The sequence below is a fragment of the Chiloscyllium plagiosum genome, unplaced genomic scaffold (assembly GCF_037043375.1).
Source record: "Chiloscyllium plagiosum isolate Xiang-an unplaced genomic scaffold, Cpla_swu_hap1 HiC_scaffold_8, whole genome shotgun sequence".
In the NCBI taxonomy this organism is placed as follows: domain Eukaryota; kingdom Metazoa; phylum Chordata; class Chondrichthyes; order Orectolobiformes; family Hemiscylliidae; genus Chiloscyllium; species Chiloscyllium plagiosum.
Window position 1 is genome coordinate 102453775 of NW_028270146.1, and position 7560 is coordinate 102461334.

Genomic DNA, 7560 nt, shown 5'->3' on the forward strand with positions numbered 1-7560 from the left:
TTCGCTGTAAGAAACTTCAATTAATCATTCAATGTATCAGTCGTTATTCACTGATTCAATGAAACAAACTGCACCAGATGATTCAATGATTAGAGCTTCTCTTATTCATTCAATGTCTCGAACTTAACACATTCATTCAACCAAACAAACTGTTTGTATTCATTCAGTAAATCAAACGTTATAAATTGATGTAATGAAACAAACTGCAAGTGCAGTAAAGCTTCTCTCATTCATTTAATGTCTCAAGCTTAATACATTCCTTCAACCGAACAAACTGTATTCATTCATTCAAAAAATCAAACGTTATAAATTGATGCAATGCAACAAACTGCAAGTGCAGTAGAGCTTCTCCCATTCATTTAATGTCTCAAGCTTAATACATTCCTTCACCCGAACAAACTGTATTCATTCATTCAATGCCGCAAGCTTAACTCTTTCATTGAAAGAATCAAACTGTATTCGTTCATTCGCTGAAAGAAACTTCAATCATTCATTCAATGTATCAGTCGTTATTCACTGATTCAATGAACCAAACTGCACCAGATGATTCAATGATTAGAGCTTCTCTTATTCATTCAATGTCTCGAGCTTAACGCATTCATTCAACCAAACAAACTCTTTTTATTCATTCAGTAAATCAACCGTTATAAATTGATGTAATGAAACAAACTGCAAGTGCAGTAAAGCTTCTCTCATTCATTTAATGTCTCAAGCTTAATACATTCCTTCAACCGAACAAACTGTATTCATTCATTCAAAAAATCAAACGTTATAAATTGATGCAATGCAACAAACTGCAAGTGCAGTAGAGCTTCTCCCATTCATTTAATGTCTCAAGCTTAATACATTCCTTCACCCGAACAAACTGTATTCATTCATTCAATGCCTCAAGCTTAACTCATTCATTGAAAGAAACAAACTGTATTCGTTCATTCGCTGAAAGAAACTTCAATCATTCATTCAATGTATCAGTCGTTATTCACTGATTCAATGAAACAAACTGCACCAGATGATTCAATGATTAGAGCTTCTCTTATTTATTCAATGTCTCGAGCTTAACACATTCATTCAACCAAACAAACTGTTTTTATTCATTTAGTAAATCAACCGTTATAAATTGATGTAATGAAACAAACTGCAAGTGCAGTAATGCTTCTCTCATTCATTTAATGTCTCAACCTTAATACATTCCTTGAACCGAACAAACTGTATTCATTCATTCAATGAAACAAACATGACACATTGATTCAATTAAATAAACTGCACGAATTAATTCAATTACAACACAGTTTCTCATTTATACAATAGCTCAACCTTTACTCATTCGTTGAAAGAAAGTAAATGCATTCATTCGTTTGTTGATTCTAAATTCAATCGTTCATTAAATGAACCAACCTTTATTCATTGATCCAAGGAAACAAGCTGTTTGTGTTAATTCAATGAGCAGAGCTTCACTCTTCATTCAATGCCTCAAGCTTAACTCATTCATTGAAAGAAACAAACTGTATTCGTTCATTCCCTGAAAGAAACTTCAATCATTCATTGAATGTATCAGACGTTATTTATTGATTCAATGAAACTAACTGCACCAGATGATTCAATGATTAGAGCTTCTCACATTCATTCAATGTCTCGAGCTTAACGCATTCATTCAACCAAACAAACTGTTTTTATTCATTCAGTAAATCAACCGTTATAAATTGATGTAATGAAACAAACTGCAAGTGCATTAGAGCTTTTCTCATTCATTCAATGTCTCGTGCTTAACGCATTCATTCAATTAAACAAACTGTTTTCATTCATTCAAAAAATCAAACGTTATAAATTGATGCAATGCAACAAACTGCAAGTGCAGTCGAGCTTCTCCCATTCATTTAATGTCTCAAGCTTAATACATTTTTTCACCCGAACAAACTATTCATTCATTCAATGCCTCAAGCTTAACTCATTCATTGAAAGAAACAAACTGTATTCGTTCATTCGCTGAAAGAAACTTCAATCATTCATTCAATGTATCAGTCGTTATTCACTGATTCAATGAACCAAACTGCACCAGATGATTCAATGATTAGAGCTTAACGCATTCATTCAACCAAACAAACTCTTTTTATTCATTCAGTAAATCAACCGTAATAAATTGATGTAATGAAACAAACTGCAAGTGCAGTAAAGCTTCTCTCATTCATTTAATGTCTTAAGCTTAATACATTCCTTCAACCGAACAAACTGTATTCATTCATTCAAAAAATCAAACGTTATAAATTGATGCAATGCAACAAACTGCAAGTGCAGTAGAGCTTCTCCAATTCATTTAATCTCTCAAGCTTAATACATTCCTTCACCCGAACAAACTGTATTCATTCATTCAATGCCTCAAGCTTAACTCATTCATTGAAAGAAACGAACTGTAATCGTTCATTCGCTGAAAGAAACTTCAATTATTCATTCAATGTATCAGTCGTTATTCATGGATTCAATGAAACAAACTGCACCAGATGATTCAATGATTAGAGCTTCTCTTATTCATTCAATGTCTCGAGCTTAACACATTCATTCAACCAAACAAACTGTTTGTATTCATTCAGTAAATCAACCGTTATAAATTGATGTAATGAAACAAACTGCAAGTGCAGTAAAGCTTCTCTCATTCATTTAATGTCTCAAGCTTAATACATTCCTTCAACCGAACAAACTGTATTCATTCATTCAAAAAATCAAACGTTATAAATTGATGCAATGCAACAAACTGCAAGTGCAGTAGAGCTTCTCCCATTCATTTAATGTCTCAAGCTTAATACATTCCTTCACCCGAACAAACTGTATTCATTCATTCAATGCCGCAAGCTTTACTCTTTCATTGAAAGAAACAAACTCTATTCGTTCATTCGCTGAAAGAAACTTCAATCATTCATTCAATGTATCAGTCGTTATTCACTGATTCAATGAACCAAACTGCACCAGATGATTCAATGATTAGAGCTTCTCTTATTCATTCAATGTCTCGAGCTTAACGCATTCATTCAACCAAACAAACTCTTTTTATTCATTCAGTAAATCAACCGTTATAAATTGATGTAATGAAACAAACTGCAAGTGCAGTAAAGCTTCTCTCATTCATTTAATGTCTCAAGCTTAATACATTCCTTCAACCGAACAAACTGTATTCATTCATTCAAAAAATCAAACGTTATAAATTGATGCAATGCAACAAAGTGCAAGTGCAGTAGAGCTTCTCCCATTCATTTAATGTCTCAAGCTTAATACATTCCTTCACCCGAACAAACTGTATTCATTCATTCAATGCCTCAAGCTTAACTCATTCATTGAAAGAAACAAACTGTATTCGTTCATTCGCTGAAAGAAACTTCAATCATTCATTCAATGTATCAGTCGTTATTCACTGATTCAATGAAACAAACTGCACCAGATGATTCAATGATTAGAGCTTCTCTTATTTATTCAATGTCTCGAGCTTAACACATTCATTCAACCAAACAAACTGTTTTTATTCATTCAGTAAATCAACCGTTATAAATTGATGTAATGAAACAAACTGCAAGTGCAGTAAAGCTTCTCTCATTCATTTAATGTCTCAAGCTTAATACATTCCTTCAACCGAACAAACTGTATTCATTCATTCAATGAAACAAACATTACACATTGATTCAATTAAATAAACTGCACGAATTAATTCAATTACAACACAGTTTCTCATTTATACAATACCTCAACCTTTACTCATTCGTTGAAAGAAAGTAAATGCATTCATTCGTTTGTTGATTCTAAATTCAATCGTTCATTAAATGAACCAACCTTTATTCATTGATCCAAGGAAACAAGCTGTTTGTGTTAATTCAATGAGCAGAGCTTCACTCTTCATTCAATGCCTCAAGCTTAACTCATTCATTGAAAGAAACAAACTGTATTCGTTCATTCCCTGAAAGAAACTTCAATCATTCATTCAATGTATCCTACGTTATTTATTGATTCAATGAACCAAACTGCACCAGATGATTCAATGATTAGAGCTTCTCTCATTCATTCAATGTCTCGAGCTTAACACATTCATTCAACCAAACAAACTGTTTTTATTCATTCAGTAAATCAACCGTTATAAATTGATGTAATGAAACAAACTGCAAGTGCAGTAAAACTTCTCTCATTCATTTAATGTCTCAAGCTTAATACATTCCTTCAACCGAACAAACTGTATTCATTCATTCAAAAAATCAAACGTTATAAATTGATGCAATGCAACAAACTGCAAGTGCAGTAGAGCTTCTCCCATTCATTTAATGTCTCAAGCTTAATACATTCCTTCACCCGAACAAACTGTATTCATTCATTCAATGCCGCAAGCTTAACTCTTTCATTGAAAGAAACAAACTGTATTCGTTCATTCGCTGAAAGAAACTTCAATCATTCATTCAATGTATCAGTCGTTATTCACTGATTCAATGAACCAAACTGCACCAGATGATTCAATGATTAGAGCTTCTCTTATTCATTCAATGTCTCGAGCTTAACGCATTCATTCAACCAAACAAACTCTTTTTATTCATTCAGTAAATCAACCGTTATAAATTGATGTAATGAAACAAACTGCAAGTGCAGTTAAGCTTCTCTCATTCATTTAATGTCTCAAGCTTAATACATTCCTTCAACCGAACAAACTGTATTCATTCTTTCAAAAATTCAAACGTTATAAATTGATGCAATGCAACAAACTGCAAGTGCAGTAGAGCTTCTCCCATTCATTTAATGTCTCAAGCTTAATACATTCCTTCACCCGAACAAACTGTATTCATTCATTCAATGCCTCAAGCTTAACTCATTCATTGAAAGAAACAAACTGTATTCGTTCATTCGCTGAAAGAAACTTCAATCATTCATTCAATGTATCAGTCGTTATTCACTGATTCAATGAAACAAACTGCACCAGATGATTCAATGATTAGAGCTTCTCTTATTTATTCAATGTCTCGAGCTTAACACATTCATTCAAACAAACAAACTGTTTTTATTCATTCAGTAAATCAACCGTTATAAATTGATGTAATGAAACAAACTGCAAGTGCAGTAAAGCTTCGCTCATTCATTTAATGTCTCAAGCTTAATACATTCCTTCAACCGAACAAACTATATTCATTCATTCAAAAAATCAAACGTTATAAATTGATGCAATGCAACAAACTGCAAGTGCAGTAGAGCTTCTCCCATTCATTTAATGTCTCAAGCTTAATACATTCCTTCACCCGAACAAACTGTATTCATTCATTCAATGCCTCAAGCTTAACTCTTTCATTGAAAGAAACAAACTGTATTCGTTCAGTCGCTGTATGAAACTTCAATTATTCATTCAATGTATCAGTCGTTATTCATTGAATCAATGAAACAAACTGCACCAGATGATTCAATGATTAGAGCTTCACTTATTCATTCAATGTCTCGAGCTTAACGCATTCATTCAACCAAACAAACTGTTTTTATTCATTCAGTAAATCAACCGTTATAAATTGATGTAATGAAACAAAATGCATGTGCAGTAAAGCTTCTCTCATTCATTTAATGTCTTAAGCTTAATACATTCCTTCAACCGAACAATCTGTATTCATTCATTCAAAAAATCAAACGTTATAAATTGATGCAATGCAACAAACTGCAAGTGCAGTAGAGCTTCTCCCATTCATTTAATGTCTCAAGCTTAATACATTTTTTCACCCGAACAAACTATTCATTCATTCAATGCCTCAAGCTTAACTCTTTCATTGAAAGAAACAAACTGTATTCGTTCATTCGCTGAAAGAAACTTCAATCATTCATTCAATGTATCAGTCGTTATTCACTGATTCAATGAACCAAACTGCACCAGATGATTCAATGATTAGAGCTTCTCTTATTCATTCAATGTCTCGAGCTTTACGCATTCATTCAACCAAACAAACTCTTTTTATTCATTCAGTAAATCAACCGTAATAAATTGATGTAATGAAACAAACTGCAAGTGCAGTAAAGCTTCTCTCATTCATTTAATGTCTTAAGCTTAATACATTCCTTCAACCGAACAAACTGTATTCATTCATTCAAAAAATCAAACGTTATAAATTGATGCAATGCAACAAACTGCAAGTGCAGTAGAGCTTCTCCCATTCATTTAATGTCTCAAGCTTAATACATTCCTTCACCCGAACAAACTGTATTCATTCATTCAATGCCTCAAGCTTAACTCATTCATTGAAAGAAACAAACTGTAATTGTTCATTCGCTGAAAGAAACTTCAATTATTCATTCAATGTATCAGTCGTTATTCATGGCTTCAATGAAACAAACTGCACCAGATGATTCAATGATTAGAGCTTCTCTTATTCATTCAATGTCTCGAGCTTAACACATTCATTCAACCAAACAAACTGTTTTTATTCATTCAGTAAATCAACCGTTATAAATTGATGTAATGAAACAAACTGCAAGTGCAGTAAAGCTTCTCTCATTCATTTAATGTCTCAAGCTTAATACATTCCTTCAACCGAACAATCTGTATTCATTCATTCAAAAAATCAAACGTTATAAATTGATGCAATGCAACAAACTGCAAGTGCAGTAGAGCTTCTCCCATTCATTTAATGTCTCAAGCTTAATACATTCCTTCACCCGAACAAACTGTATTCATTCATTCAATGCCTCAAGCTTAACTCTTTCATTGAAAGAAACAAACTGTATTCGTTCAGTCGCTGTATGAAACTTCAATTATTCATTCAATGTATCAGTCGTTATTCACTGATTCAATGAACCAAACTGCACCAGATGATTCAATGATTAGAGCTTCTCTTATTCATTCAATGTCTCGAGCTTAACACATTCATTCAACCAAACAAACTGTTTTTATTCATTCAGTAAATCAACCGTTATAAATTGATGTAATGAAACAAACTGCAAGTGCAGTAAAGCTTCTCTCATTCATTTAATGTCTCAAGCTTAATACATTCCTTCAACCGAACAATCTGTATTCATTCATTCAAAAAATCAAACGTTATAAATTGATGCAATGCAACAAACTGCAAGTGCAGTAGAGCTTCTCCCATTCATTTAATGTCTCAAGCTTAATGTATTCCTTCACCCGAACAAACTGTATTCATTCATTCAATGCCTCAAGCTTAACTCATTCATTGAAAGAAACAAACTGTAATTGTTCATTCGCTGAAAGAAACTTCAATTATTCATTCAATGTATCAGTCGTTATTCATGGCTTCAATGAAACAAACTGCACCAGATGATTCAATGATTATAGCTTCTCTTATTCATTCAATGTCTCGAGCTTAACACATTCATTCAACCAAACAAACTGTTTTTATTCATTCAGTAAATCAATCGTTATAAATTGATGTAATGAAACAAACTGCAAGTGCAGTAAAGCTTCTCTCATTCATTTAATGTCTCAAGCTTAATACATTCCTTCAACCGAACAATCTGTATTCATTCATTCAAAAAATCAAACGTTATAAATTGATGCAATGCAACAAACTGCAAGTGCAGTAGAGCTTCTCCCATTCCTTTAATGTC